This window comes from Durio zibethinus, chromosome 28 (assembly GCF_047325235.1).
Source record: "Durio zibethinus cultivar Kanyao isolate XHJ-2024 chromosome 28, ASM4732523v1, whole genome shotgun sequence".
Classification (NCBI taxonomy): Eukaryota; Viridiplantae; Streptophyta; class Magnoliopsida; order Malvales; family Malvaceae; genus Durio; species Durio zibethinus.
This window is the reverse complement of record NC_143189.1, coordinates 10,901,793-10,925,233: the sequence shown is the minus strand read 5'-3', so window position 1 is coordinate 10,925,233 and position 23,441 is coordinate 10,901,793. Positions and strand designations below refer to the sequence as shown.

Below are 23,441 nucleotides of genomic sequence, written 5' to 3'. Positions count from 1 at the left end.
ATTTGACTGCCGTAGAGATTAGTAAATCACCGGATCCTTTCCTTTAAATAAAAATCTAAAAAGCAGTGCAGAAGCTCCCAACTGCATCATCGCTATCTAAATGCATCTCACGAACCACGGTGCATTGAGGTCAAAATCCCATTGCATTCCATTGCTTCGGTGTGATGGAATCAAACGGGTCCTTAATTTCAGTTACTAGTATTAACCCCTGCATTTTCTAAAAGGATAAGAAATTTTTTTTATTGAATGCATCGATTGGTGTTCTTTTAAATTGTTGAATTCATATATAAATTTTTAATATACAAAAAATTTATAGATCTATTTTTTTTCGAATTTTATAATTTTTATTTTTTTAATTATTTATATTTTAAGTTATTTTATTTTCATTAAAAAATAAAATAGTTATTCTAGAATGTTAAAAAAGGTAAATAGTCATTTTATAATGTTGCAAAGAAGTCTAAATGTAACTTTTTGGGAATTCTTTTAATATATTTTTAATTTCTTTGTTAATTATATTTTAAATTATTTTGTTTTGATTAATGTGTCAAAATATATCTTCTTTGAAAATTCTTTTAATATATTTTTAAATTTTTATTATTAACATTTTAAGTTATTTTATTTTCATTAAAGGGTAAAATGATCATTCTATAATATTAAAAATGATAAAATGATCATTTTATAATATTAGACAGATGATAAAATATAATCTATTTAAAAATTCTTTTAATATATTTTTAACTTTTATTGTTAACATTTTAATTGTATTTTTAGCAATTATCTGCTTCCTGCATATAGAAAACACACGGGACCCATTTTCCATCTATTTTCCATACATCACCAAGAGAGAAATTTCATTTTCAAATTCATAAATGATGAAACACAGTGTTGCAAGAAGACAAGAAAATTCCAATAAAAAGCATAGAAATCAGCCGCCAATCGAAAAAAGTAAAATACAAGATCGCATTTCGGTAAGGGGAGACAGAAGTCCTAGCATCCAAACAAGACGAATGAATATGGCCTTGTGTAGGTTGAGAATTTTGGGTTGAGACAAGCAGTTTCTCTCATTTTAATTTCAAATTTTCTTTGGATCGCTTATTCATGAACAAAAAATCGAAGAATCAACTCAACCAAGAACTCTCTTTCGTTCATCTGGTTGCCTCCAAATAGCCACAAACAGGCAGAGGCAAGACAAGAAACCCTTTCTAAGACCTATGAAGGAATGGCCAATTTATTTAAAGGTAAAATAATTATTTTATAATATTAAAAAAGATGAAATTATGATCACCAATAGAGATTATGTTTAACTAAAGCATCTTTGTTGTTGAGAAATAGTAATAGTATGAAATGAGAGATACAGAAGGGATGAAACGTAAATCCAAAGCCAAAATGAATGCCAAATCAATGATCAATTTTAAGAGCATGGCAATGTCTTCAAAGAGGAAGAAATCGCAGGTTTCAGCTTTGGAGGGAACTTTTTTGCCAACTTCCGTCCCAATCCAGGACTCAAGATTGTGGGATTTAGATTTTGTGGGCTTCAGAATCCTATCAACTACGCTTAAATATCTCTAAGATACATAAACATATATAAAACTACTCAACTCTCTGCAATCTTTTATTTTTTTTTTTTTTGTTTTCTTAACTCTCCTCTGCCTCCAAAATGAACTTCCATTGGACAGGTGCAATCATAATTTTCGATTCTTTATCGGTTATTCATTTGATTTTTCAGCATTACATTTGTATGATAGATTGTAGATGAAATTGTAATTCCGGATAGAAACTTGAATCTAATTAATACGAGATGAATTTGTCCAATTTGGAAATTAGATTGACATTATAACATGACCTGTTGTAAAGGTAACCTAGTGATAGACCATAACCCTAAAATTGAAACAAATCTAACTACGTAAATGAGGTGTGAATGATAGCTATATATCCTAGTATTATTTGAAATTTATGAAAGGATAGATAGAAAAATCCTATCCAAATTCTGATTTTTTATGAAATTTTTATTTTTCGTTCTATGATAAATAAATTAGGATAAGACTATGTGCTCATAACATGATTTCCAACAAACTCTTTCATGTGAATGGCATTTCAGACTGTATATCAATCAAAACTAGTTCCAACTTGTGCATTAAATTAGTAGATTTTGAAACCCCAAATCATTCACAACAAGAGAAGGGGGCCTTATATAATTTTAAGTACTAGAAAAACTTTAGAGAATAGTCCATTTTTAATTAATTAAAATAAGCTCATAAAATGATCACTTCCCTTGGGATCACATCTAGGCCATGTCTTTATTAATTACAAAATAAATAATATTGAACAAACTACTAAACCAAGTGAAGAAAAATAAGGACTTGTCCATACAATAGTTAGACAAGAACATGAAAAAAAAAAAAAAGCAGATAGCGTGCCTTTTATTTCATGATTTTTATTAACATGCACCTAAATCAAATGACTCAGCTCTGCTCCTACAGCTGCTCTTACTGCTGAACCACTTGCTGTATCTACTGACGCTGCAGCAGTTGCAGATTCACTCGGGAGCATGATCGAGCCATCTCACCTGCCAGTGGGATCACTGGTAGGTAGGTTATCACAGTTGCATATCTCAATCATGAACCCAACTGGGTAATGGAAGAACAGTTGTTCAATATAGATCCCGCCTTCTTCCACTATTGCCCGCACGTATTCCACATCCATTTCCTTTCAGCTTCTTCTCCCCTGTCCCCATGCTCTCACACTAAACATGGGGGAATACAATTAGTAAATTAATTGCCTAAGCTGCAAATCTATAGCTACCAGTGTTCCTCATCAATTTATAATTGATTCATCTTCTTGTCAATTGCATCATCATAAACAAATTAATAAACGAGAGGGCCATGCATACACTGAGCTATTTAAGTGTTTCTAATTTTGTTATTCCTCCCCACCAACTAATATTCCAACATGATTACTCTAAAAAAGGACAAAAAAAGAATATTTTATATAATTCTTTAATAAAAAAATCATAACCTAAAAAAAATTACAAATGTTATGAGTTAAATTAAAATCTATTAATTATCATATTCAAAAATAATTATATAATTTGATATGTAAAACTGTATATAGTTCTTTAATGTGAAAGAATCTAATCTATTGATGTGAAATTTATTTGTGGTAAACGTTTTTATTTAAAAAAGAATTTAAATCCTTTTGAATAATAGATAAATATCGTGCTCTTTCTAGATAAAACGTGCGGACACTTTTAAAAAAAATTGTTATTAAGTGAAAATGAAAAAGTTAAAATTTTTTGAAAAGAAATGCAATATGAGGATTTCTAGAGTTGTCATTGAATTTGGATATATCTAGTTAATAATAATTAACTATTATAATTACTAGTAATTGACTATATTTTTTATAAAATTACAATTATAAAAAAAATCACAATCATAATAAATATTATATTCATATATATAAAAAATTATCGACTAAATTAAAATATAATTAAATAAATTTAATATAAAACTAAAACAAATTCATATAATAAAATTCAATTTAAAATCTCAAATTTTAAAATATTCGTGCCATTGAATCAAAGTTTAATTGGCAAGTTTTTTTTTGCTTTATTACTTTTAAGATCCATTATTGCTATTCACAAGAATTGTTACCATGATAGATGGACAAGCCGAAGGACCCAAAAGTCAATTATGAAAATTGTGTACGCATCAAATTTAAGTGGAGAGCTAGTATTCAGCCTTTCAATCAAATTGAAGTACAAATTGTGATAAATATTTTATATAATTGGACATTCAAATTAGGGTGATGGGAATTGAATTACTCATAGTTTATAAAAATAACATTTATGTGTACTCTCAATTTGTCATGACTCTACGTTGTGTTTGGTGGGATGAAAAAAAGAAAGGAAAAAAATTTTAATTTTTTTCTTAGATTAAAGGAAACAAAAATGATTGGATTCATTTATAGATTTTATGTCTTTCTAAATTCAATCTTTCAAAAAGTAAGTGAAAAAAAAAACGCAATAATCATTTTATTTACAATTTTATTTTTATTTTTTGTTTATTTTTCCTTATGTCAAATATAAAAAAGAAAACCCAACATTTTTTTTTTTGTTGTCTTCTCACTTTTTTTTGTTCATTTTCGTAACGGTTTTAAGGTCGCTTGATGAATTTGGAGACAAAAATAACAAATAGAAAATAGAGTTGCCATCAATTTTTTTTAGTTAGATGCAATTGGTCACCTATTAAAACATATATATTTAATGAAAATTTAAATTTAATTAAAATTTATTAAAAAGATAATTTTAGGGTCTACGAAATAGTTTAGGTCCGGAAGTTAGTAACGTGTGGGGAAGGATTAGCAACCCTCAGCACCTGTTTAAAAATGGTACCAATTAACTACGCGTTATCCATTGATTTTGATAAAAATAGTCTTATTTTCAGGGTTTAAAAATATAATTTCACCTAAAAAGCTAACACCTTGATTTTTCATTTATTGGAATTTGAGTTTTCTCTTTTTTTATTATTAAAAATTTATTATTCAAATTTTATTTGGGAAAAATAAGTTATAACTTTTTTATTGAAATAATTCTTAAAATATTTTAGTTTGTTGGTAACATTGAAAGAACTCTTTCTTATTTAAAGATTTCTTGAGCACCGTTTCTTGGAATACTTTAGAATCTCATCCTCAAAGGCATAGATTTACTTTTCATAAAAAAATTATGCCATGCATGTAATGTAAATGCTAACATGTTAATGCATACATTTTATTTTACTTTTTGAAAATTTTATTGATTATTATTATTTTTTTAATTATCATTTAAGTTTTTGAAGAAAAGAGGAATTTTTATTATATTGAAGATTTTTTATAAATATTCCAATACATTGGTAATATTTAAAAAAAATCTTCTCACCTAGGGATTTCTTAAAGCATCTTTACTCAGAATACTTTTAGAATCCTATCATCAATAAAATTTTCTTTTTTCTCATTTTTTAACACTTTATTCTTAATTTATTAGTTAATTTTTATTTACTATTTTATAAAAAAAAAGAAAATTTTTATTATATTGAAAAATTTTTATAAATATTTCAATATATTGGTAGTATTTAAAAAAAATCTTCTCACCTAGAGATTTCATAGGTATCACTACTCGGAATACCTTTGAATCTCATTATTAGATAAAAATTTCCTTTTCTTACATTTTTTATTACTTTATATTATTATTATTATAAAGTTTATTTTTATTTTTTAAATTTTATTTTAAAATTAACAAAATTATAAAAATTTTAAATAAATATTTCATCATTTTTTTTTACTAATGAATTATTTATCACAATAAAAAATTATTCTAACAAATATAAATATTTTAATATGAATAAATGTTATTAGAATAATATATAAAAAATTCAAAAAAATATTTTTTGCTTGAACCAGAGTGGTTAATAGTTGGGTCAATACGAGTCTGATCGATTCGACAGCTCGATCTGGTTGTTTCGATGATTCAATGTCAGTCTGCTTCATTCTAGGTCAGTTCAGCTAAACCAAAAAAAGTCAATTGGAAGACGAGTTGTCGAGTCGGGTGCATGGACCCAGGATCGAGTCAACGGGTTGACGTGTGGATCCTAGGCTTAAAATGATATCATTTTGGTCTTTTAATTGAAACGACGTCATTTTGGCCTTCAACTTTAAATGAAAACCTCAAATATTTTTAGCTCAGTTTTCTCTTTTCTTTCTCTCTCTACCTCTCTCTCTCTTAAACCCCCTCTCTCTATCCAAATTTGTCATTCATCGTTTATCGTGTCAACCGTCATAGATGGTCGTTGACCGGTTGTTCAAAAATCCAAAAAGCTTTCAAAAAATTTCCCTCGCCTTCATAAGCATAGATCCAACCTCTTTTTCACCAAAAAAGGTCCCAAACAACCTGAATCGACCTTCAAAGTTTCGATCAAACTCTTTTTTACGGTATTCTGACTTGTTTGTTTTTTGTTTTTTGAGACTAATTTTGTTTTCTCTTTTTGTAGGGACTCTTGACATTAGGTTCCTATTCCCAAGGGACTAAGTTTTTGTTTGATTTTTGTTTTTGGCAAAATGCTTTTTTTTTGTAGGATCTTCTCTTCATTTTTTCAAGGGTCAACCACAGAGCTCTATTTATGGAGCTCCAGCTATGCCTTATGCCTAGGTAAGTGGCACAGGGCTTCGCAAATAGGTGTGTCGTATATGGCACCCCAAGCACCAGCCTCCTCTTTACTCTCTTTTTTTTTTTTTTTTATTTTGTCCAATCTTAGCCCTATGCCTAAACGGGTGGCATAAGGCCTAGCAAGGGTTGATGGTGCTAGTGGTGCTATGCACGGGACCAAGCACCCCCTGCCTCCTTTGCTTTTTTCCTTTTCTTGTATTCTTCTAGTTGTTTCTTTTTTTTGGTATTTTGTTTAATTTAACAAAAAAATAAAATAAACTAAAAATAAAATAAAATAAAAAATAGGCTGGGCCTAAAGAATGAAATGGGCTTAAGACCCAATTAAAATCAAACTTTAGGCCTAGTTGAATTAAAATCGAGCTTGAAGCCTAGTTGAATTGAATTCAGGCCTCGCCTTGAGAACCTAATATACCCGACAAATTTTAAACCAAGACTCAATTAAAATCCAAATAAATTTGATGTCTACATTCATTTCCCTTCATTTTTGCTGGAAAATTATTTATTAAATTCAATTTAGATATAAAACTTATACCTACATCAAATAAGTGCCAAAAATTAGTATACTAAAGGCATTGTAATTTATATGAGCATAAGATACTAGAAATTCCAATTTATATAATTTACCTAGAAATTTTTTATCTATAAAAAAAAATTTGTCCCTATTATTCTAATTTAGAGCCAAATTATATGTGACATTTAAAATGACTTTAGTGTTAAAAATGTCTTTATAATATTTATAAAGAAGTAAAAGAAAGAGAGAAGCTTGAAAAGCTTCTGGATGAGATGAGAAACAACAATAAATAAAAATTGTCCCTTAAAGCCAACTCAAATTTGACATTTAAAATAATTGTAGGGTTAAAAAAGACTTTATAATATTTATAATAAGGTAAAAGGAAGAGGGGAATTCTATTTACAGCCTATTTATTACTCTATACACCCCACTTCTAAATATACCCAAATTCAAAACTCAATTTTCTATTTAACTAAATACACTTCACCTCTCACTTTCTATTTTCCATTACTACCTTTTCTTTTTTCTTCTCTCTTTATTTTTTGAAATCGAGTTTCTCGAAAATAAATGTTCGAGAAACTTTGAAGCATTTCAAAAATGGACATCTGAGAAGCTTTAAGGATTCTTGGATATCTATTTTTGAGAAGCCTCAAAGGTTTTCAGGTATTCATTTATAAAAACATTGAAAGCTTTTTAGATATCCATTTTCAAGAAGTTTTGAGTATTCTCAAAAATGAATATTTGAGAATCTTTAAGTATTCTTGGATATCTATTTCTTAGAAGCTCGAATTCACTTTAATCACTGAAAACCTTAAATCATTATCTTATAAACCCATTTACTTGTGTATGATTGAAACTAAAATCGATATTCTCAACATACATGGCATAAACTTGTTTTTTCTCTTGATACTCTAGAAAATCAAGAAAACCATTTTCTAGTTTTTTGGTTTTGCATGGGCCAAAGGGTGTTCTTGGCATTCTCAAAATGAATATTCGAGAATCTTTAAATATTCTTGGATATCTATTTCTTAGAAGCACGAATTCACTTTAATCACTGAAAATCTTAAATCATTATCTTATAAACCTGTAGACACCCAATTTGGTCCAGGCCCGGATCAATTGGGCTTGGCCCAAATGGGTAAACCCAATTCAATTTCTATCTGGTATTATTTTTATTATTATTTTTTTTGTATTTTATGTATTTTATTATTTTTTATTATTATTATTATGTATTAATATATATATCTTTATTTATTTATTTATTTATTGTTAATATTTATATGTATTTTATTTATATAGTTATATATTTATTATTATATTATTATTATTTTGTAATATTTTTGGATTTATCTTATTTTATTTTTTTTTTTAATTATCTGTCAATTTTATTTTATTCATTTATCTCATTTTTTTTATTATCCGATTATTATTATTATTATTATTATTTTTTCCTTTTTTGATGGCTGTGATTGAAAGTTGAAGAATCCCACTGTGAAGGGGAATTCAATCAAGAGAGTCCAGATTGGATTCAAAGATTGAATCTCCGTCCAAGGAGGAATTGGGATTGATCAGGAACTCTTGATCAACCCCTATAAAAGGGACCTCCTGGAATAGATGCTGGACAGACAGAAAACAGTAAGCAAAAGCTACTGATTGAGAGAATAGGGGCGTATAGAGAGCTAAGAAAAGGTTTAGGAGTGTTCAAAAAATTAGGAGAAATTTTTTGAAGTTTTTTGACGATTTTTTTTATGGGAATTTCTTGAAATTCCAGATTCCAGTGAATTTTCCAACGAAGTTTGAATTTTTCGGCGAAAATTTTGACCAACCTTGAAGTTTCCGGCGACCAGCCCAGTTTCAGACGAAGAATCTCAGAAACCGGTGATGTTCCGACCAACTTCCGGTGAATTTTCGATGAAATTTTCTAGATTCCGGTGATATTTTTCAAAATCCGACGAACATTCAACCGGAGTTCTTCAGCTTTTAGAGAGAAGGGAGAGAAAAAGGGAAGAAGAGAGAGAGAGGGGAGAAGGTTTCTGCCGAAAAATGAAGGGAACTGCCTTTTATATCCTCCCAAAACGACGTTGTTTTGGCCTTAAGTGACCCAGAGGATCCGCGCGTTTTGTCGAGACCCGACCCGACCCGAGCGTCGACCCGCTTCCTGACCCGCGCGTGCCTTCCCCTTCCGAGCCAAGCCAAGCTGAGCCGAGCTTCCCAAGCCGTCCTCCGAGCCGTTTCTCTTCCTTGAGCCGAGCCGATAGCCGAGCCGCTCTAGGTTTTTTTTTTTGGAATTTTTTTTATTTATTTGTTTTATTTATTTATTTATTAGATTAGATTTATTTAATATTTTTTTATCTTTATCTTATTTTTATTTTTGTTTTACTTTTCTTTATTTTTTTATCTTTATTTATTTTCACTTTTATTTTGTTCTATTTTCTTTAAATAAAAATAAAAAATATATATTTTTGAGGAAAAGTTGAAAGTATCAATTTTCCTTTAAAAAAATAAATTTTAAAATAATATTTTTGGAGAAAAGTTGAAAGTATCAATTTTCCTTGAAAATCAAAATTTTCGAAAAAATATTTTTAGGGAAAAGTTGAAAGTATCAATTTTCCTTGAAAATCAAAGTTTCCAAACAAAAAACATTTTTGGGGAAAAGTTAAAAGTATCAATTTTCCCTACACAAAAACGATTATTCTTTCCTTCCTTTGTATTTTGATTTTAATTTTGATTTTTTTTAAATAATTCGACGACGGAGCCTCTGTAAGTGAAACAGTAGTTTTCTTGCATACTCTTGAGGTGAGAGAATTTTCTCAATTTTTTGCTAAAAGTATTAGAGTTAATTGAGAATAATTTCCAATAATTAATTACTTGGTAAAATTTTAAGGCTAATTGGATGACACAAATTTAAGCTGGTACCATCTTTTGATGGGCGTTGTGAGGGTGCTATAACCTTCCTCACACGTAACCAAACTCTCGAACTCTGTTCTGGTTAGCAGACCCGAACCTATTCTTTTAGGGACCCTTAAACTTAGGTGTTCCCTAAAAGGACAGATTCTTTAGGTGGCCAATCGCACCTAGATAAAAAAGATTGGTGGCGACTCCCTATAAGTCAATGTCTAGCGATAGATCCCCGGATCTAGACGTTATGACAGCTTGGCGACTCCACTGGGGACTTTGAGAGTCAGGCCAGAAAATAATTTGTGTTATCCAAAAGCCTAATAAAGTTGAACCTGTTTGTATATATGTGTTATTATTCATTCATGTTTATTTGCCTTGTTAATTATGTCATTCATATGCATGTGCATAACATGAGCTCTACACCGGAGCTCTGTCCCTCTAAGAGGGAGTAAAGTACCTATTGCTTTCGTGAGATCTAATACCTCCGCAGTGGCTAGCAAAATACTCCCACTCAAATTGAACCTTTTCCGCTTGTAGCCTGTAATGGGTGAGGATTAGGGTGCCTTACTAGTTTGTGATGGACAAGGATGTAAGGAAAAATTTGAGGACCTTTAGACTTTGACCCTAAAACCGCATATAGTGAACCTTAAGAGTGCCTAAACCTAGGATAGAGCCCTTTCTACCCAATGATAGATATACCCTGAAATTAAGACACAAAAGGGTGTTTATCTAATCATTTTGATTGTTTAACTTTGTGTATCATTTTCATTATCATATGTAACATTATGCATCAGCATCACTTTTATTTCATCCATGGAACTAACTATGTTGTTTGTCTAATTGTATGCATCTGTATTATTTTCATGATCATGTTTTAACATAATCATTTGCATCCATTTCATACTATATTTCATTTAGGAAAATGTGCATTTCATTCGTGCATCAAAGCATCATACATAAAGCATAGCATAACATTTCTAATCATAAGTATGGTACTCAAGGTTCTAGGATAGCTCCATCTAGCGAAAACCCTGCTCATCCATACAACACAAGATCCAGAGCAAGGCAAATGGAAGAGGAAAGTTCCCATAGATTTGAAAAAATAGAAAAAGCACAAGAGAAGATTGAAAGTGAGCTAAGCAAGATCCTGGAGGCTCTTAATAACATGAATAAAGGAAAAAGAGTTGAAGAAGATACAAGCCAGCAAATTTCCCCATCACAAGAAGTGGCTGACCCTTTATACCCTCCAGGTTTTGGCCCACCTCAAGCCCATTCTGCTCAAGAGGTCCCGCCACAATACCTCGCATATCCAACATATCCTGGAATGCCATCAGCTTTCAATCCGGGGTAGTATAATAGCTATATAAATCCTATCTTCACTGAAAAGGCAGCAGAACCAATTCCTGATCTAGATGATTTAAAAGAGAAGGAGAAAAAAAAGATAAGAGCGGAAGTTTAGAAAAGCTCCAAGATTACCATGCTAGAGCAGAGGCTACGGGCTGTGGAAGGATTTAGTTTTTATGGGTCAGTTGATGCTACTAGGCTTTGTTTAGTCCCTGATGTGGTCATTCCTCATAAGTTCAAGGTACCAAAATTTAAAAAATATGATGGTACAAAATGCCTCAAAACCCACATCACCATGTATTGTAGGAAGATGGCAGCTCATGCTCATGATGAAAAACTTTTGATGCATGTTTTCCAAGAAAGCCTTACTGGCTCTGCTGCCAGGTGGTATGTTCAGTTGGATAGGACCCACATTCACTCTTGGAGTGATATGGCTCATGACTTCATCAGTCAATATCGACACATTATCGATTTGGCCCCTGATCATTTGTCTTTACAGAATCTGAAGAAAAAAGCAAACGAGTCTTTTAAAGAATACGCCCAGAGATGGAGAGATATAGCTTCACAGGTACAACCTCCACTAACAGAGAAAAAGACCACAGTGCTGTTTGTTAACACTTTGAAACCTCCCTATTATAAAAAGATGATAGGGAATGCAACAAAGAATTTTGCTGATATGGTGATCTCTGGAGAAATTATTGAAAGTGCCATAAAAAATAGTAAGTTAAAAGGAAGAGAAACCAAGAAGACATCAGAAAAGAAAGAAGCTCAAGCTCAAGCTGTGAGCTTTGATAGACAACAATTCAGGGGTTATCAACCCTATCCATCCCAAGGTTACTCTTCATATTATCCTACTATGAATAATGCCTCATCTTACCCATACCAGCTAGCTTCACAACCACTTTATTCATCCACACACCAATCAATTTTTAACCCCCAAGATCTTACATATAGCCTTAACATTCAAGCTCCTGCAAGAACCCAAATTCGTCCTATTTACCTAACAAGTGGTTCATGAGAACAACGAACTACTTGAGAAAAACCTGTATTTGATCCAATCCCTATGACTTATACAGAGTTATATCGAGAACTCTTTAATAGCCATTTGATTGCCCCCAGCCATGTGGAGCCGCTTAAACCACCCTCCCAAAGTGGTATGATCCTACAGCCCACTGCGACTACCACTATGGAATTACTAGCCATTCTACTGAAAATTACACTGTTTTAAAGCATAAGGTGCAACGGTTGATCAATGATGGAATGGTAAGTTTTGATCAAGGGAAAGCAACAACACCTAATGTTAGCATTCTGAGTGAAAGTCAAGAACAGAAACGGTCTGAAGAGTCACAATGAATTGAGGGGCAAGATGTCAATAGAGATTCTTCACCTGATCGCATAGGGGAACAATTTTAAAGAATGGAGATAAGGTTGGTTGAAGATTTCTTTTGTCATGTTAGGATTTCTTTTCGAGTGATTGTTGGATTTCTTTTTGCAATATGACTTCACTTGTTATCATCTTAATAAAGGCAAGTTAATGCATTTTATTACATTTTTCTTTTTCACTTGACCATTACTCCATGTTCTGTTACCTTTCATGACTTTATACTCCCATTCTTAAATTTCAGATGATGAATATTTAGACAATGATAACAATAATTCTGAGATTTAATTTTGAGAACTCATCCACATTAATATGAGGAGATAATTTGAGCAAAAAAAAAAAGAAAAAAAAAGAAGGCAAGCCATTACCAGAAGTGAAAGAGATATGTTTTGAAGATATGTAATCTTTTATACAGGATCATGAGCTTTGTTCAATGGATGATGTTCAGAAAAAGTGTTCACAATTGAGATGAAAAATGGCCATTTTTCTTTGCTACCCCTTTAAGCCTATTATGATTTCTTTTTTGGAGGAGCCCCAACCAAGGATCACCCTTTACACTGGGGGGCAATTTTTGAAAAAAATCACACAAGGTCTCAAAAATAAAAAATAAAAAAAAATAAATGCCACACATGACTTGGGGCAAAGTATTGAGAATCCTTTGTGTGTAAAAAAAAATAGTGAAATGATGTGGGGGCAAAATGCCAAGTTGTATGAAATGATCCTTTGGTTTTAAACCTTTTTAATACATGTTTTGAGCCTATTATGTCCATTTTTTTATGACCCTTCACCTTGGCCTACATTACAACCTTGAAAAGTCCATTTAGATCAAGTGCGAATACTCAACTTGAATGATCATATGTTGAGCGAAGGTATGCTCATGATAAAGCAATGGAATCATGCTACATTGCTCTAGAGTTGGATGTATGAAAGATATCAACAATGGATGAAAAATGAAAAAAAAAGAAAAAAAATGATGAAAAAAAAAAGAAAGAAAGAAGAAAGAAATGAGAAAATGAGAAAAAAGATTCAAATTGAAAACCTGAAAGGGTGATTTTGGTAGAGAAAGATCCAAGTCAAATGGCTCACATGAATGGAAGATCAAAGACATCTGAAGATCCCTCAAAGACTGGGGCAAAGTTCGCCAAACTCCATATGACTTCAATTGTAAATGGAATGAGTTTTTGAAAAAAAATCTTAGATTAATGTTGAGAATTGTTTGAATATTCATCATTTGGACATACCATCCATCCCAAAGACATGTATCCAATTTATTTCCTTTCCCATTTGCTTTGTACCAAAACAAATCTTCATTGATTATCTTTACCATAATTCACCTTGCGTTTTCTTATTGTTTCACCCCTAGAATGAATTGAGAAAATGCTTGATTGCATTGTATTTGTCAAAAATTGAAATGATAATGAATGAATGAATATGTGTTTAAAAGAGTCTTGCATTCATTTGAAAAGAAATCTAAGATGATGATGGTGACAAAATGAAGAAATTATAGAAGAGATGATTTAAAAGGATATATGATGTGACCAAATGGAGAATGTGATGGGGCAAATCTTGAAAGGTGGTATAACTAAGTGATGAGTACAAAGATGAATTAGTCGATATGACTTGCAAGTTATGATTGAATGATGAAAACAATCAGTGGACAAAGTTCATTTTGGAATGGATAATGTTGAGATACCTATGAGTAATGACCCAGTGATGGTGGATGAAACTTGTTTTGAAATTTATCAGTGCTGAGAAATTCATTGGATGATGGTCAAGTGATGATCGATTGATGAAGCTTATTCCAAAGTATTGAGAAACTGAACAAGGAAAAATGTAAGTGGAAAAGACAATTGAGAGCTACACAGGCTTGATCTTAGAAGAGCAGTGTAATTGGATCTCTGAAGAATCAAAAGGCTTGATGCCTAAGAAAAAGCTTGAGAAACTTGAGTACCATACTTTGAACAGGAATTAATTGGCCAACATTTGCACAACATGCATTGAAATTCATATGCATTTGCATAGCATACACTACTTTCAGGAAAGTATAGTGTATAAATTCAAGAAGCAAGGGTGTTCCAACATCCCACATGGAGAAGACAGATATGAAGTTATTTTGCAGAATTGAAAAAGAAAAAGCTTGTCAGGTAAGTCCCTAATCCTTGAAATAGGATGTCTTCTGGTATCAGGGTTGATTTATAAGACCTTTGGGCATAATCTCCGAAAATTCCTACAAACACAACTTTCAACTCCTTTGGACATGATTGTCAAGGAGCAATTTATTTTCCAAAGTTCCGTTGCCTCTGTTTAGAGGAGCAATTTACTTTCCAAAGTCGTGGTGCCTCTGTTTAGAGGAGCAATTTACTTTTCAAAGTCGTGGTGCCTCTGTTTAGAGGAGCAATTTATTTTCAAAAGTCGTGGTGCCTCTGTTTAAAGGAGCAATTTATGTTTCTCAAAGTTGTTGAGCCTCTGTTTAGAGGAGCTTTGGTAAAAAAAAACAAAAAACAAAAAGCAAAAAAAAAAACACAAAAAACACAAAAAAAAAACAAAAAAAACAAAAAATGACAATGTTGAGTTGAGTCTTGATTGGGTGTCTACGTTTTTGCACAATTTCTGTTTCACAGAAAATGTGCAAAGAGGGGCAGCTGTAGACACCCAATTTGGTCCAAGCCCGGATCAATTGGGCCTGGCCCAAATGGGTAAACCCAATTCAATTTCTATATGGTATTATTTTTATTATTATTATTTTTTTGTATTTTATGTATTTTATTATTTATTATTATTATTATTATGTATTAATATATATGTTTATTTATTTATTTTTTTTGTTTGTTAATATTTATATGTATTTTATTTATATAGTTATATATTTATTATTATATTATTATTATTTTGTAATATTTTTGGATTTATCTTATTTTATTTTATTTTATTTTTAATTATCTGTCAATTTTATTTTATTCATTTATCTCATTTTTTTTTATTATCCGATTATTATTATTATTATTTTTTTCCTTTTTTGATGGCTGTGATTGAAAGTTGAAGAATCCCACTGTGAAGGGGAATTCAATCAAGAGAGTCCAGATTGGATTCAAAGATTGAATCCCCGTCCAAGGAGGAATTGGGATTGATCAAGAACTCCTGATCAACCCCTATAAAAGGGACCTCTTAGAACAGATGCTGGACAGACAGAAAACAGTAAGCAAAAGCTACTGATTGAGAGAATAGGGGCGTATAGAGAGCTAAGAAAAGGTTTAGGAGTGTTCGGGAAATTAGGAGAAATTTTTTAAAGTTTTTTGGCAATTTTTTTTCTGGGAATTTCTGAAAATTCCAGATTTCGATGAATTTTTCGACGAAGTTTGAATTTTTCGACGAAAATTCCTACCAACCTTGAAGTTTCCGGTGATCAGCCCAGTTTTCGACAAAGAATCCCAGAAACCGGTGATCTTTCGGCCAACTTCCGGTGAATTTTTGATGAAATTTTCCAGATTTCGGTGACATTTTCCAGAATCCGATGAACATTCAATCGGAGTTCTTCAGCTTTTAGAGAAAAGGGAGAGAAAAAGGGAAGAAGAGAGAGAGAAGGGAGAAGGTTTCTATCAAAAAATGAAGGGAACTGCCTTTTATACCCTCCCAAAACGACGTCGTTTTGGCCTTAAGCGACCCAGTGGATCCGCGCGTTTTGCCGAGACCCGACCGGAGCGTCGACCCGCTTCCTGACCCGCGCGTGCCTGCCCCCTCCGAACCAAGCCGAGCCGAGCCAAGCTTCCCAAGCCATCCCCCGAGCTGTTTCTCTTCCTTGAGCCGAGCCAAGCCGATAGCCGAGTCGCTCCAGGTTTTTTTTTTTTGGAATTTTTTTATTTATTTGTTTTATTTATTTATTTATTTATTAGATTAGATTTATTTAATATTTTTTATCTTTATCTTATTTTTATTTTTGTTTTACTTTTTTTTTTTTTATCTTTATTTATTTTCACTTTTATTTTGTTCTATTTTCTTTAAATAAAAATAAAAAAATATATTTTTGAGGAAAAGTTGAAATTATCAATTTTCCTTAAAAAAAATAAATTTTAAAAAAATATTTTTGGGGAAAAGTTGAAAGTATCAATTTTCCTTAAAAATAAATTTTCAAAAAAAGGATTTTTGAGGAAAAGTTGAAAGTATCAATTTTCCTTGAAAATCAAAGTTTTCAAACAAAAAACATTTTTGGGGAAAAGTTGAAAGTATCAATTTTTCCTACACAAAAACGATTATTCTTTCCTTCCTTTTTATTTTGATTTTAATTTTGATTTTTTTTAAATAATCCGACGACGGAGCCTCTGCAAGTGAAACAGTAGTTTTCTTGCATACTCTTGAGGTGAGGGAATTTTCTCAATTTTCTGCTAAAAGTATTAGAGTTTATTGAGAACAATTTCCAATAATTAATTACTTGGTAAAATTTTAAGGCTAATTAGATGACACAAATTTAAGCTGGTACCATCTTTTGATGGGCGTTGTGAGGGTGCTATAACCTTCCTCACACGTAACCGAACTCCCGAACTCTGTTCTGGTTAGCAGAGCCAAACCTATTCTTTTAGGGACCCTTAAACTTAGGTGTTCCCTAAAATGACAGATTCTCTAGGTGGCCAATCGCACCTAGATAAAAAAGATTGGTGGCGACTCCCTATAAGTCAATGTCTAGCGATAGATCCTCGGATCTAGACGTTATGACAAAACCCATTTACTTATGTATGATTGAAACTAAAATCGATATACTCAACATACATGGCATAAACTTGTTCTTTCTCTTGATACTCTAGAAAATCAAGAAAACCATTTTCTAGTTTTCTGATTTTGCATGGGCCAAAGGGTGTTCTTGGTTTTTTGGTCTCAAGACAACAACACTTTTATGCCTATGCATGCTTAAGAACTAACATGTCTCTTCTATTAATACATATGATCACATAAGAATGGGCACATCAATGACTCATGTGTGTGCATGCATGCTAGTTCGAGATTGAACACCCTATAGAACATTGACCATGTCATCAGCAGACCGATAAATATGGCAGTAAAGAACTCTACTCTTTCAACCACCAGTTTTTATTGCTGGATTTGTCAATGTGCTGAAGACATTGTCAGTGGCCTAAAGATTAGAGGTCTTTATTGCTAGAATTGAGTCATGCCTCAGAGAAATCATTAGAGACGTTTAGAGATTCCAACACATCTGATTTTTCATGTCAGACATTGATAAAGAGATTGATTTATTTTAATATTATTTATTTTAAGATTAAATGTATTTATTTTATTTAAATTAAAATTAAATGTTATCAAGAGTTTATAATTAAATATATATTTAAACAAAAAATTATGCATTTTTGGAAATGGATTTATAAGAATACAAGATTCTCAAAAATCCATTTTTGAGAAAGTAATATAATTCTCGGAATGGATTTCCAAGATGTACAAAGTTGATTTTGGGATGTATAAGTCATTGAGGTTATTTTTATTATTTATTAAAGGTTAAAATTTGTACTTGTTATATGGGTATTTTTGAAAGAAAATTTTGAGGGTGTATAAAAAAAATTTTGTGGTGTATTTAGAAAGCCCCAAAGGAAGAGAGAAGCTTGAAAAGCTCTTGGATGAGACGAGAAACAATGAAGATAAAGCTAAAAGAGATTTTCTGGAGGGAGCTGAAGGGGGAAAACAAAGGAAAAAAAAAAGAGAAAGTTGGAAGGGAGGTCAAGCCATGGCCTTTCCTTTAGAGAAAGAATTGGAAAATGAAAGAGGAAGGAGAGACGAGAAAGGGAAAAGTCATTTGACTGTCACCAAATTGAACTCCACTCACCCGAGCTGGATGATGGAGGTAAGCTATCTCACCGATCGATTTTGAAGGGAATTAAAACAAAAGAACAAAGAAGAAGAAAAGGTAAGGGAAATAATTTTTTTCTATGATTTTTTAATAGTTAGATTCTGAAATTGTTGAAATTTAATGGCTTCCTTCACATATTTCAGAAGTCAATAGTTTATATTAAGTTAATATATATTGATACAATCTATTAATTTTTGTGGCAAATACACTTTGGAAGCTGTTATGAGGAAATATAGCTTTCTCAACTTCTCTTATTTTTGTTAGGCTAATTTAATTTTATTTTCACTGTGGTAAAACTTCCACTTAAATAGTTAAAAAGAACCAAAAATTATGATAAGGGAGTGAAAAACTACGAAAAGATTTATAATGAGGGATCAGGCAAACCAAACTTCAGGGCGACAATATATACTAAGTGTATGAAATTTTTATTCTGTTTGAATCTTTCTCACTAATTTTCTTGTTTAATGCTTGCAATAATGGTCCATAGCAATAGGGCATGATCTCAGGGTAAATAAATGAACTTTTGTTTCTTTAACATGAACTAGAAATAGTCTTGCACTTTATCGTTGGTTCAATTTTTTTTTATTTGTAATAAACAATGTTCAAGATAAATTTAATAAATCAATGAGTATAGTTTCATTTATAATATTTTTAATAAATGTAATGATTAGCAAAAATTTATCAATTAATTTATGCATAATATGTGCATTTTATTTTGACATCTTATGTAACAAATAAAATCAAAATTCATTTTTTTAAATTTATCTTTTCAAACATAATTAAGAAAAAAAATAAAATAGACAATTTAAAAAACAAAATAAAAGAAAATGGCCTAAGAAAAAAAAAAAAGGAAAAGAGAACTAAATTGAGATGTAATGTGGATACATTCACTTAGGATGACAAGAAGTCGGGTTAAGGCAGATTTTCTAGCATTGGCTCTGACCCAACTTTTTAATTATTCAATCTGAATCCAATTTAGACCCGACATCGAGTTACTATTTTTATATCAAATCTCAACTAAGCACATATATGTATAATCACATCTGATTTAATTTAATCAGAGATAAATTCAATAAGTTTAATTTAGTACAATCTCTATTAAAATATTATTTTTAATATAAATTGTATTTAGATTATATAGAAACGTAGTATTTTTATTTAATTAAGTTATTAAATAATAATTATATTAATATAATACATATACAAATATAAAATTAAATAAATAATAGAATATGTATTTTTTATATATCTTGAAGAGATCGTCATGAAGCACCTTGAACTTGCCTCTGATTTGATCCTAATTTAAAAAATAGAAAACCATCCTAGCCCAACTTGATCCCAATTTTGAAAAGAAAAAATCTCCCCCATTGGATGAAGTCGAGTTAGAATTTGTTAGATACTGATTATTTTGTCATTCATATAACTAGTGACCCTTTCTTGATAAAATTTATCTAGAAATAAATAAAATCTAAAAAAAAAATGAAAGGGCAAAAATGAAAAATAAAAGAAAGCCAAATTGAGGTGTCACATAAACACCTCCATTTAAATATGATAACGGATATAGTTGGGATGAGTTAAAATTCATCCTTTGATCAACCTGACTCTTTAATAATTCTATCTAATTTTTCTCTAACTTGACATCAGATTTTTTTTTATACTCAACTTCGATCCTAACTATATGCATTCAGTGTGCATTTAACTTGACTTGACCGAAATTAATTTAATAATTTTAATTTGGTATAATTTTTATAAAAATATCATTTTTAAATATAAATAACATTTTAATTATATATAAATGAAGTATTTTTATTAAATTAGTGTATTAAAAAATAAAATTGTGCTGTAAGGTGTGTCCATATAAAGAGTTGACACAATGAACTTTTGTGCTCTCAATAATAGTTCTGATTCTTGAAGAAATACATTTCACATTGTAGCAGTCTCATGAAGACATATATTCTATGTTCTTCTGCTTGTTTCAGATTTAGTAAAATTTTACCCTTGAATTGCTTTACAGACTAATCTTTCCTTAAAGTCTTTGGTAAGTTTTTGGCACATAACTCCTGTATACGTCTATTTATGCACAGTAGTTGTGCACGTGTATAACAAATGAATAGAGAAGTAGTTTTTAGTTTATTTATTTTGGAGGTGAGTAATGTGATTCAATGACAGTGCCTATGGTGCAAGTTGATAATATTCAATTCATCTCTCTTTCTGGTTCTACTGTCCACTCAAATTTGTCGAAATAGGGATAGTCTATAATGTTTCTGCAATTTAAAGTCATTCTCACTTCATTATACAGGTTACAAAAATCTCAAATCTGTCAGTATGCTGTAAGGCTTTCAGAGAAAAAAGAACGAAAAAAAAAATACAGGGTGAGGTAAGGAGGAAAAGAAAAGAACTGCTGTAACTATTGAAGCTTGTTTGGATCTGTAATAATTTCATGAAATATCTTGTTCGTGAAATATCCAGATATTTGTGTCTCAACTGCTCAATCCTATTGCATTTAAGGTTGATGTACATGCTACTCATTGGGAAAAAAAATCTTGTACCCGATTGTTTCTGGTCATTTGTCACTTTTTTGACCGTCTTATCTCAGATTAACCACTGTCAAAATAGAAATGAAGTACCTCACTGATTAAAGTGTGTAAATTTGAATATTTTGAAGTTTTGCCATCATCTCTGTTTTTTGGTTTTTAAGTTTTCTAAACTACATGATTTGTTGTAATGTCTGCATCATTTTGGTTGCTGACTTGCAGCTACTACAAATTTAGCAGATGATTCTGAAGAGACTAAAATGTCTGGTTTGACCAGCCAGCTTATTCCAAATTCTTCTGGGGTGAGTTCATAATTGTTTTTTTGTAAATCATTAATGCAAGCATGTATGTTATGCCACATCATTATTGCCATTCTTTTTTTCACCTTTAAATTAAAAATATTTTATCTAGTAGACCGTTTAAGTTTACTGGGTAATTAGTGAACTATGCTTAGCTGTTTCAAGTTTCAACTCTGTTTTAAGCCGCTGTGAAGAAACAATATGTGGGATTTGGAGAAAATGAAGTAATTGATTTCTCTTTTTTTTTTTTTAATGTACTCAAACGTTAGAAATTGGGAATAAATATGTGAATATTGCCTGCTTAGGGACTTCTTTCAAAAATGAATGAAAAATCTTACCTTTAGCTTATATTTTAGAAGTTTGCAGTTTAGAATTTCTAACTGCAGGTGGAATCTCTGGTCAGAGATATATGAAATACAACTTCAATTGCAGAGTTTGAACTAAAAGTAAGCAGGTTTTAATTTCTTGTGCCGCAAATAGCTTGATAATGTTAATGGCTTTTCTACTTGAATTGTTTCTGTTTCGCATCCAAAACAATTACAGATATTGTGGTTTTGAGTGGCTTTCTGTTCTGTCTCCATTTGTTAGCTTGGTGGATTTCGGCTATACATAGTGAGGGACTTGGCGGGAAAAAGTGAACATCCACCTGCGATCCCAAATCCTCCTCCTGTCAGCGTCAGCACCAATAGAACTGTTGAACCACCTGACTCAAACGGGGCTTTTCTTCACCTTCTTTAGCTGTCACCAAACCCCTATCTTCTTCAGGGAGAATCCAATCCTTACTTGATAAAGCTGCAGATGAAGCCTTGGTGATACTTCAGTCTCCGAAGGTGAGAATATGAAATTTAAATTCTTCACTTGCTTTGAACTCATAGAAGTAAGATGATAAATTGTGCAGGTAGGTTTCTTCAGGAGATCACGAACCATAAAGGGAAGCGTGCTCCACCATCGTGTAAAGAGGTAATACTTCAATGGATTTTGGTAAGAGTATTTGTTTATTTTAGGGGCCCAAACAATAGATTGCTTTGATCACATTAGCAGAAAGAGATAATGTTTTTTCTCATTTGGCCATAGCATTCAAAATGGTTTTGCTGTTTTTCTTCCTTTTATTTTCCAACGTGTTGTCTTCAAGAGACAAAACATAAATGAAACCATTGATTTGGAAGCCATCATTGGTTCGCTTGTACTCTAAAGTGTTGCTTTCGTTTCCATATGTTAGAGGTTCTATTGAGAAATTCTGAGTTTTTTTCTGCAACAGGGGCAAATAGTGAAGAAGGGCCAGGTGCTTTGCTACATTGAACAACTAGGTGGTGAAATTCCAACCGAGGTTTAAATCTTGACTGGATGGGAATTACCATGTGTTTACTTTTGTATGTTGACTGATGGAAATGAGGGGTTGATTTCACCCTACGTGTCTTGCTACTTACTTTTCATGCGTGCTTATGTTTATATGATCAATGAATCTGGGTTTTGTTTCTAATTCTGATCATTCTTTAACCAGTCGAACGTGTTGTCACTTTTCAGTGCATTTTAGTCTCTCCTCGTCATCTATTCTTACATGTTATGCTTACATGACAGATCCCGTTGGATATGGTGATGCTCTTTTTGCACTTCTCCCTTCTTCTCCGGGATAAAGAAGCTCCAGTAGATGATTTAGTTAATTTGATTGCTATCCCATCATGGTGCTTAATAGTTTGTCACAGATGTAAGCTTTTAATAGAATCAATACCACAAGCCTCTAGCTAGCTCTAGCATTCCTCCAGTGGTACAGGAGGACTTATTTAAAAATAAATAAATAAATAGCTCGATCAAAATAAAATTTTTATGTGATCGATGAATTTAATAGTTATAAAAATTATTTTTTTATTGGTTATAATTATAATTAAAATTATTATTATAATCGAATAATTTTATGCATCACATGTTACATACAATTATTTATGAAAAAAATTAATAAATATTAATTAAATAAATAATTCACATTCAACAAGCCTAAAATTTGAGACTTGAAGATTTTAAAAGCTCATTCTTTAGTACTAAGATAAGATTTGATCGGCTAGAAAATGAACATTTTTTTACATAAAATATAGCGATTGACGTCTAATTAGTGTTCTTAAAAAATAAGATTTAAACAATGTTGTTGTAAGAAGTGACTTGGTTTAACTAGCTGTAGAAGTGCAGGCCAAATTGGATCAAGCTTGTGCTTCTTCCACACAACAGAAAAGCCGACCCCACAAAATTAAATATTGACCAATTAATGCCCAAAATGTGTCCGTGAAAGTTAATGCATTGCTTTATTGAGCACCTTCCTCTTTACTGCCTAGGGCCAACATAAAATGCCGAAAGGTCCCCAGCCCCGAAGGAATCTTTTGCCCACAAAATTTCGTGTATGATTGTGACAAAAAACCAACTTTGGCTTGATTATTATTT

The 23,441-nt window shown here is 31.3% G+C and overlaps 1 pseudogene; it reads left to right on the top strand.

Annotated features, from left to right (window-relative positions):
- Positions 1 to 1,907: 1,907 nt before the first annotated feature.
- Positions 1,908 to 22,838, top strand: LOC111280628 (uncharacterized; annotated as a pseudogene).
- The last annotated feature ends 603 nt before the right edge of the window (positions 22,839 to 23,441 follow it).